We start from the raw sequence: 10,120 nt of genomic DNA on the forward strand, positions 1-10,120 counted from the left end.
TTATGGAGTGGCCAGCCCAATCTCCAGACCTTAATCCAATTGAGAACTTGTGGGGTGATATCAAAAATGCTGTTTCTGAAGCAAAACCAAGAAATGTGAATGAATTGTGGAATGTTGTTAAAGAATCATGGAGTGGAATAACAGCTGAGAGGTGCCACAAGTTGGCTGACTCCATGCCACACAGATGTCAAGCAGTTTTAAAAAACTGTGGTCATACAACTAAATATTAGTTTAGTGATTCACAGGATTGCTAAATCCCAGAAAAAAAAAATGTTTGTACAAAATAGTTTTGAGTTTGTACAGTCAAAGGTAGACACTGCTATTTTTTTGAACACACCCCTTTCAACTAATTGCCCAATTGCACAGCCTTAAGAGCGTGCATATCATGAATGCTGGGTCTTGTTTGTTTTCTGACAATCTACTGAACCTACTGGTAACTTGTTTGCCACGTAGCAATAAAAAATATACTAAAAACCTTGATTATTCTGGTTAGTCACATTGTACTGCTATTATTTTGAACAAAACTGTATATGCATTAATTTAACATGTCTGAACAATGTATTACCTAAAAATCATTATTTTTATTCAGCTCGCCACTGCTTAACTGCAATGTATGCTGAAAAAATGAATATGGCATATTTTAGTTTTTGGAGGCAGGCATTTTGTAATATTCATGTCAGGCAAGAACAAGTTATTTCAAACATTTTTTCTTTTTATTTAAAATAATACGTTTGTTAAACAGTAATGCAGATATGTCACTTGGTAATAAATTATCCTGATAATTCAATAATGTAATGATGCAACTAATAAATCCATGGATCAAATCACACATATAGCACTCACAAACTGAGTAGGAATGTATTTTAGGAAAATGACAGGTGCGACAAACCATTCGCTGAGGTTATGGCTTATAAATTAACTCTCATTGCACGCATTCAGGTGCCATTGCATGATACTGTTTGTTTTCAAGAGAGGCCGTTATTAGGTCTTTCCCCCCCTCTATTTCCTAACCTCTATATCCTGCATCCTTTGATCTCATCTCCCTCTCTTCCCTGACGGTAGGCGGAGTAGGACAGCTCGTTTGCCTCCCAGCAGTACAGATGCACTTTGAAAAGATCAGTGAGCGAGAAAACAAAGAGAGTAGACAGATATGAAAAGAGAGTCACCAGGACACAAAGCCCCAGAGCGAGCAGATGACTAGTCCAGACTCTCTCTCTCTCTCTCTCTCTCTCATACATGGAACATATAAACACATTCATACTTCAAAAAAATGAAAGCAGGGAAGAATGGGGTGAGTTGTGACACTTTTCAAATATGAAATTGACAGAAATACCTTTAAAATAATCCGAATGTTTGAAGCCAAATGTAGAAAATAATTTATGTGTATATTTATGTATATAAATGTATAAAATTTTGACACTCACATATATATATACAATTTTAAATATTTTATAATTAATATATTTATAATATATATATATATATATATATATATATATATATATTATTTTTTTATTTTTTAATTGTATATATTTTCATGTTCATTTTATATTTAATATAACAAAAACAATTAGAGCCTTTCTGAATACTGTGTCTGATAATCTGACAAAAAGAAGTGTATTTTTTGGTAGCTAAAGAAGGAGACAAATCTTACCGCACTTTCCCTAACACTTGTGTTCAATTGTACAGTAAATTTATGTGAATGTGAAATACATACAGCATGCGATTGATATATTACAAGGGAACTGCGTCTACATGTACACAAGTGTCCAATAAAGAAATAGTGAATGTATCCTTTTACTAGCTACAGATCTTTAAAATCCGATTTTACATCATGTGGGCATTTTTGTGCAGTCCGTACGATAATAGACTATTTCCAAACCATTGGGCATTACGGCTGCGAACATCCATAATTGCTTCTTACAGTGCAGTCCCTTCATTAGTTGTCATCTTACAGTTGCTTTTAAACCTCAGGCCCAAAAAAATAATAAAAAAAATTAGCCACTCAGCAGCCAAGCAAAAATATCTACTGTCTGTTCTACATAATTAAATCTGATCCAAAAAAAAAAAAAAAAAGTACAGCTTCATTTTCACTGGTAATAGTTTGTGATGGCACAAAGCAGGGTTTGAAATAATACATTAGCTGCTAAGAGAGTTTTTTTTTTTTTTTTTCGTGTAACACTGGGTTTCCTCTAGGCATCATACTTCTTTCCCGCCCTGTGGATTTGCTGGTACAAAGTCATGGAGAATGCCATCCCGAGCAGCTGCAGAACAAAGAAAATGACTTCAGCGTGGATGTGCATCAAACAGGATGTGACATCATTGAAGGAAAAGCTGTTTTCCAAAACATTCCAGAATGTTTAATGGTAATATTTGTACCTGTAAGACCAGCACACACATCGCGATGGTTCCGAGCAAATGTTTTGTTGTCATTTAGCCATTCCTCAACCTTCTCATAGCAACCCTGAGAGTCAGAAAGAAGTAGTGTGTAGTAACATTATAAGTAATGCTGGGAAGGCTATTCTGAAACGGTTTATAAATTCTGAACATTTACAATGTGTACCACATTCAGAACTCAAAGTAGCTAAACTATAGTCACACTATCTTTATCTATATATATTTTAAGTAGTTATCTAAAGTTTAAGCAAGTAGCTAAAATATTGGTAAATTATTAAATGAAAACTATTTATGACTATATACCGTATCTCAATTAGGGCGACTTGGTCTAGTAAATTTCTAAATTCTAATCTAAACTACTAACACTAATAAAAGAGAGAAATATCATCAACTACAATACAAAACTAGAATACAAATTTTGTATTAACTGCTGTTTATATTTGCTGTACTATGTAAATACATTATTTTATATATATATATATATATATATATATATATATATATATATCCAAATTACCAGTGTTAAATTACTAATAATTTAGTATTAAATTAAGTAAAATACACCAATAAATCAATTAAAATAATAAGAAAAATAAAACAAAAGCAAAGAAAATATTTAATTAAATACATTTAAATTGAGACTATTTAAATAAAATAAAGCATTAATAAAATAAAATACAATACAAATCAATGAAACTATTAAAATAACATTTTAATTTGAGAAACTATCAAAATAGAATAATAAATATCCAGCTGTACCTGTGACCAGAAGACGTTAGTGGCGTTACGACCGCACTCTTTGTAGTGTTCCTGGCAGCATCTGTCTGGAACTGTTTTCTCCTGCAGGGCATCATGCCAGTCTGTGTGCCCAGTAACACCACAACACTGCCACTGAGAGACAGAGTGAATTATAAGTAATTATAAGTAATTATTAAGTAGATTCATCATTTACACACTGAGCAAAGGAAATTTCTGCAGACGCCTGCATACTGTTCAATACTGGAGGGCTTCATGAGTTATCTCCCATAATTCTGTGGAGAGCAGCTGCCGATAAGATGTGGCCCAATCAGCTATCTGAACTCCCAGTGAACTGCCATTACTGTCACTGATGACCCTATATCACACCTGCACTCATTCACACACACCTCAGCTTGGATAATGTTCCAGGCGTTGCGGAGGCCGATGTTATTGTCCGTGTTGTAGAGCCTCAGGCCGTCTTTCAGATCCTGCTTAGCGTTCTCGCTCACCTGCAGAAAAGTTTAAAGTCACATGAAAGCATTTGTAATCCGAATATATGAGTTACAGAGTAGTTTTTTGGAAATGAAGAAAACTTTAAGAATACTGAGAGAGTAAACCAGAAGAGCAGATGTGTGGGCTGTTGTTGTCAGCAGTCGAGTGGGTAATGAAAGTCTGTGTGTAGTGGGTGGTTAGTTCTGTGTGTGTGTGTGTGTGTGTGTGTGTGTGTGTGTGTGTGTGTGTGTGTGTGTGTGTGTGTGTGATAGATTAAGGGTGTGTGTGTGATGCTTATTGTTGATACTGTACCTTGTCCGTGTACACGAAGAAAGGATGAGCATAATAAGCTCTGCCAGCAGAATGATCAACAAAACATGAAGAACTACAAGAAAAAGAAGAGAAAAGTAAGTAAACTATTAATATCCAACAATACTAACTTTGTGTATATATATATATATATATATATATATATAATATATATATATATATTATATATATATATATATATATATATATATATATTACATAATTTTATGGGATTATGTAAAGTCAGGCCAAAAATGACCCCTCTCTCAATCAACCAATCAATAATATATATAGCAAAATAATAAAATAAAAAAACAACTAGGTGTTGCCCAAAGGCTGACAGAAACTATGTGGAATGTGGAAATGAGGATTCTTTTGTTTCTTAGTCGCATCGTCTCAGCTTCACAGCCTTTCTCTGTACTCCTACACTCTCCATCATCTTTTGATGAAGTCTGAGAGCTTTCTGTCCTGCATAGACAGCAATGAAACTACCAAGTTCAAGGCCCAGAAAGGTAGTAAAGACCTTGTTAAAATATTCCATGTGACATCAGTGGTTCAACCGTAATTTTATGAAGCTACAAAAATACTTGTTTGTGCACAAAGAAAACAAAATAATGAATTTATTCAACCATTTCTTCTCTTCCATTCATGTGTCATAGTGCTCTCGTAAATAGCAGTAGCGACTGATGAGAAAAGAAGAAATCTTGAATAAAGTCTTTGTTTTTGCACAAAAAAAATGTAATAAAATTATTAGTCACATGGACTATTTTAAAGATGTCCTTACTACATTTCTGGACCTGGGAACATTTCAGTTACACTGCTGTCTATGCAGGGTCAGAAAGCTCTCGGATTTCACCAAAAATATCTTAATTTGTGTTCTGAAGATGAACAAAGGTCTTACTGGTTTTGAACAACATGAGATCATAATGACAGTAATCAATAATAGAATCGGAATTTTTGGGTGAACTATTCCTTTAAACCTGTATTTTAAAGCCCTGGGCAATGTGGACGTTTCGTAAGTAATTACAAATGAAGGTAAGCACTGCTTTTAAATCTGTGTTGAATAAAAAAACATCAGAGCAACACCCAAACTACAGTGCCTATACAGAAACAATTAGGCATATTTATCAGAAACTAGATTTTGAAAACCTAGGTTTTGGGAGGGAACTGCACAGGGTTCAGAAACTGATGAAAATCTACTAAAGAATGAAATCATAAAAATGTAAATATAAAGAAAGTTCTAAATAAAGCACTTATCATAAAATGTCCATTAACTGAAATAAGACAATCAACATAATAATATGTTGTTGAACTACTTAAATATTAACTTAAAATTTCAGGGGGGTACTTAAAGCTGCGGTAGGTAACTTTTGACGCTCTTGCGGTTAATAAACAGAACTGCTTGCGTCTTGCGGAAGAACATCGTTGCCGGAACTACTTCTCTCTGTTTATGTCTATGAAGAATCACAAAGTTACTGGGTTACTCCGCCGCGGTATCCCCGAAGCAATCTAAAATAGTCCGAATATAAACACTTATTATAGGTGTACCCTAGTGATTCAGGACAAGCCAAAAACACGGTTTGGAAAATGGATTCATGGTGTACTCGCTTATTATATACATTTTTCTACATTTTGAACACAAACAGAGTTACGGACCGCAGCTCTGATTGGTTGTTTTTTACCGGGAGCGATGGAGTTTCTTGCAAATGGCAATAGGACCACTGGGAGGAGCAAGAGGAGCTTGATTTTTTTCACAGATTATCTGTCTCATATTCTACTGTCAGGACATAACGACAGGTTTAATAAATATGTAAAAAATATATTTTTTTAAAAGTTCCCTACAGCACCTTTAAGTAATTATTTTATGTCAAAGAAGTTTGGCTGACTAAAGAAGTTTTTGTGACCCCCTTAACTAAACTATTGACTTTTCATATGCTTCGTAGCATAATGGAAACTTACATTTCAGCGCCTAAGAACAGTTGAATATGCAGCGACCGCTGAAGTGATGAAGTATTAAGTTTTTTGTAGTTTACTTTTGGAAGACAACCAGAGAGGATTGTATTAAAACTTAACATGCATAAATTAGAAAGAAAAATTACCCTGGATTAACAATACATTCCTTATGCAGTGTGCATTGTGGGAGTTTAGGTGTCGACTTACACTCAGCAACAGGCACTTGTTCTCCTTGATGGCACCGAGGCAACCAAGAAAGCCCGTGACCATGATGACAGAGCCCAAGGTAATGACCAGATTGGCGGCTGATAGGGAGGGGGAAGGAGGGGAGAAGGTGGCAAAACTGCCCTGAGAAACAGACAGCCATATGCCCACACCTAACAACCCGCAGCCCGACAACTGAGGAGAAACAGACAGAGGAGATCATTTCACGTTAATAAAACTCACAGAAACCCATTCATTATGGATCAAACACGCATAAACATTCAGTTCGACAGTGTTCTTCAGGCTTTTACGTGTCCCAAAGTGTAAAACTGACTCTTCGGTTTCATCCACCGATTTCAGTAGGTCTCAGGAGGACCTGAGAGGCACTTTCTGAACTCAATTCACTCAAGGTAAGGTGTACTTACTGTTCTGGACTGAGATGGGTATGTGTGTGCATGCCTGACCGGACTAAACGAAACCTGTGTCAGCTCCCCCTGCTGTGAGAGCAATATAAATGCTAATGGAACCGCAATGAAGGTTGTTGTTAAGTATTGAAGTGTGAATTTTGTTGTGTGTCTAGATCGTAGGAGACTAAAAGGTGTGCTTGTTGGGGAGAAACTCTTGTAATTTCATGCTCAGGTAACCAAACTGTAAATGTAGTCCAGTCTGCTAAAGGCCAGGCAAAAGGAGAAAGTTAGCAAACAGACCTGGACCAGCTCCAAACAGAAAACCAGAATATGCTGTACGTATAGCACAAGATGGTACATCTGCAAAATTAGATTTTAAACGATAAATGTCAAAATGCTTTCATTGTTTTACCCCAGTTTACCATGAAGAGTCCACTATACTTTAAGTAAGCTATTTGTAGGTTGATTTACAAGTTCACATTTGTATATAATGCTTCACAGTAAGATAAAGTTATATTTATTTTACACTCTGACTCAAGAGTGAAGATGCATGAATATTTACTATTTTAAATAAATGTAGACATTACAACATTATAATGCACAATATAAAAAAATAGATATTCTTGCAAAATATTATATTAAACGGTGTAATTAAATTATAACTGTCCTTAAAAATGTAATTAATGTATAAATACGAATATAAAAGTAAAAAATATTAATAAATATTTTTAAGGTCTTTAAATGAAAAATTTAGAGGGGCAAGATGTTCTTCCTCACATAACGTATGTCACTGTGAGATATGTCCTACAGTGCAGCGGCCTGGCTCCCCACACACTGTTCTTTTGAGTGTAACTAAAGGTGAAAAGCTGTGTCATTCAGTTCCCTTGAGAAAATACCCAGCATGCACTCTGAGAAACCATGAAGAATCTGAAATGAGACAGAACCACAGCACTTGGAAAAATGATGAGTACGAAAAATAAGAGATAAAACAGGTATGTTTGTGTATGTGTGTGTGTGTGTGTGTGAGAGAGAGAGAGAGAGAGAGAGAGAGAGAAGAGAGGACCAGCAGAGCAAGTCAGAAAAAATAGGTTAAAGATGCTGAAAACTTAAAAAAAGCATGAAAATGAAAAGTATGGCACAGTAATCAGAAAGTCTGCGAGGAAATAATTAGGAGGCAAATGCAAGCATGAAAAATAAGCACACAAACTAGAAAATAACAGAATAAAACATAAACAGGAAAAGCACAGAGTAAGAGTATTCTGTCCACAGGAGCAGACAGCTTTTAACCTAAATTTTAGTATTCATGACGCACTACCAGAATGAAGACACACAAACAAATTGAATTCAATCTATTCTCTCTGCCTTTGGAAAATCCTACATAATGGGTTTTTTCTTAATCTAATCCTGCATTTCAAATTGGGGGACTATTCGTTTGAGAGGTTTTCTTTACAGTGCACTGCACTCAAACAAACATGGCCGTAGGCATTTACTAGATAAATGGTCTGAAGTAGCAGAAATCAACACAATAAAGGTGTGTGAAGAGGAGACTGAGGAAAGGATGAGAAGAAGCAGGGAAGCTGGATCAGGATGAAAAGTAGAGAAGTGGGCTAAAGAAGGACCAAGGACAGGACAGAAAATGAAAGGAAAGGAACAAGATATAAGAAAAAGCAAGAAATAAACATGGGGAAAGGAAAGGATAGGAAAGATCAAGAGAGTTGAACTGGCCCGGGAAAGAAAATATATTAAATGTAAACATAGAGACACAAACGACAAGAAAGTGATATGAAAAGAAGTAATAGAAAGAGAATAAATTATCTGAAAAGGACGGGGAAGAAAATGGGCAGAAAAGGAATAAGGAAATGGAAAAGGAAAAGGAAAGGATGACGGGCAGGAAATTACTAAGAAATAACAGGAAAAGGGATAGCAAAGGAAATGAGAAAGGAAATCGATAGAAATTACAGGGAAAACAAAGTAATAAAAAAATGGAAACAAATAAATATGAAAGGAAGGACAAAAGAAACCAATAGAAAAGGAATCCACCGGAAAACAAAGGAATAGTAAAAACTTGAAAAAGGAAATAAAAGGATAATGGAGAGGAAAGGGATGGAAAGGAAAGGAAGGAAAATGTGGAGAAGATAAGACTAGAAAGAGGCAAGAAAGGAAATGGAAAAAAGACAGTACAGGAATAAAGATAACAAAAGGAAATTAAAAAGGAAAGGAACAAAATAAATCAATAGAAAATGAAAGGAAAAGAAAAATGGAAATGAAAGAAATAAAGGAGCTTAATGCTAAAGGAGAGAAAAATATCAGGGAAGCAACAGGATAAGAAATTAAAGGAAATTTACAGGTAAAATGGAAAAATGTAAAGGACAGGAAAAAAGCAAAACAAAAGAAATAACTTTTTATTAAATGTAGGCAGCATCGATGAATAAGTATTAGAAATAACATACCAGGAGATCTAGAAAAGTTGAGTCAGTTGTTCATGTTAATAACAGATCCCACATGCAAAACTGACCTCACACCCACTAATGAGTGTACTGTGTGTGTTTGTGACCTTGTGCAGAGTGAACTGAGTCTGGCCTAAACTTTCTGACTCATGTATTAAACATGGAGCTGAGAGCCATCAGGCTCAGTAATGTCAAGCACATGAATATAGATTACCAGCGACCTAAAACACCTCCTCAACTCCACTCAGAAACATCATCACCACCCCATTTACATTCCATATAAAATATAATAAAAATGCTCACAATACATCAACTGTAACATAGCGACGAGATCAAGCTTTTTGTATTATGTTCTGAAAAGACATTATTGAACCCCTCTGTAACACTTATTCAAACTAATTCAAAACACAAATGTCATTTCTCTTCAATGGAAAATAAACTCCGAAAATAAATTCCAGTGAAGGAAAAGAAAACCACACTATATAACGGTAATTCCCTCTCCGCCCCGCTGTTTAAAGTGTACAGTGTGCAATCTTCAGGCATTTGCAATCTTCACATAATTTCCTTATTCTTTATTTTCCCTTTTCCATCATTATATGGGTGTATATGTGGGTATGTGCATGTGCACAGTGGGAGGTTTTAGATCAGTCGGGAGTTTTTTCTCAAGTTTCCTGCTTGCGATTTGGTGCTTCCGTCATTAAACTGGCTCGGAATCAAACAACAACAACACACACACAGCAGATCAAACGAGTGATAGCTCACAACTCACAGAACCGTAATCTGACACACGGACTTCCTGTTGCAGATACATTACACAACAAAACAACATAGACACAGATGATTGAAAGTTAAACTGGAGGCCTATAAGAGATGTTAGAATGAAAAAGAGCGAGAGAAAAGGCGGAGGGATTTGTTTGAGTGCTCTAGTTCAGATGAATATGCATTACTGCCTTTGATCTAAGAGCATTTAACATCTCGTGATGAACCTACTTCCCTCCTTGGCTCTCACTGCAGCACACACATGCATGTACACAAACACTGACTGTGTTTTTTACAATTTTTTACACAATAATTCAATTATTACCAGGCGAGTCATACCCATTCAGATTGATTTCTGAGTTAAGTGGGTTTTGAATTTATATATTTATTTGAAAATGTAAGATAGACATATTG

At 35.4% G+C, this 10,120-nt stretch overlaps 1 pseudogene; it reads right to left on the reverse strand.

Annotated features, from left to right (window-relative positions):
- Positions 1-2,042: 2,042 nt before the first annotated feature.
- Positions 2,043-9,758, reverse strand: LOC113056945 (tetraspanin-9-like; annotated as a pseudogene).
- Positions 9,759-10,120: the final 362 nt, after the last annotated feature.

The sequence above is a fragment of the Carassius auratus genome, chromosome 4 (genome assembly GCF_003368295.1).
Source record: "Carassius auratus strain Wakin chromosome 4, ASM336829v1, whole genome shotgun sequence".
Taxonomy (NCBI): Eukaryota; Metazoa; Chordata; class Actinopteri; order Cypriniformes; family Cyprinidae; genus Carassius; species Carassius auratus.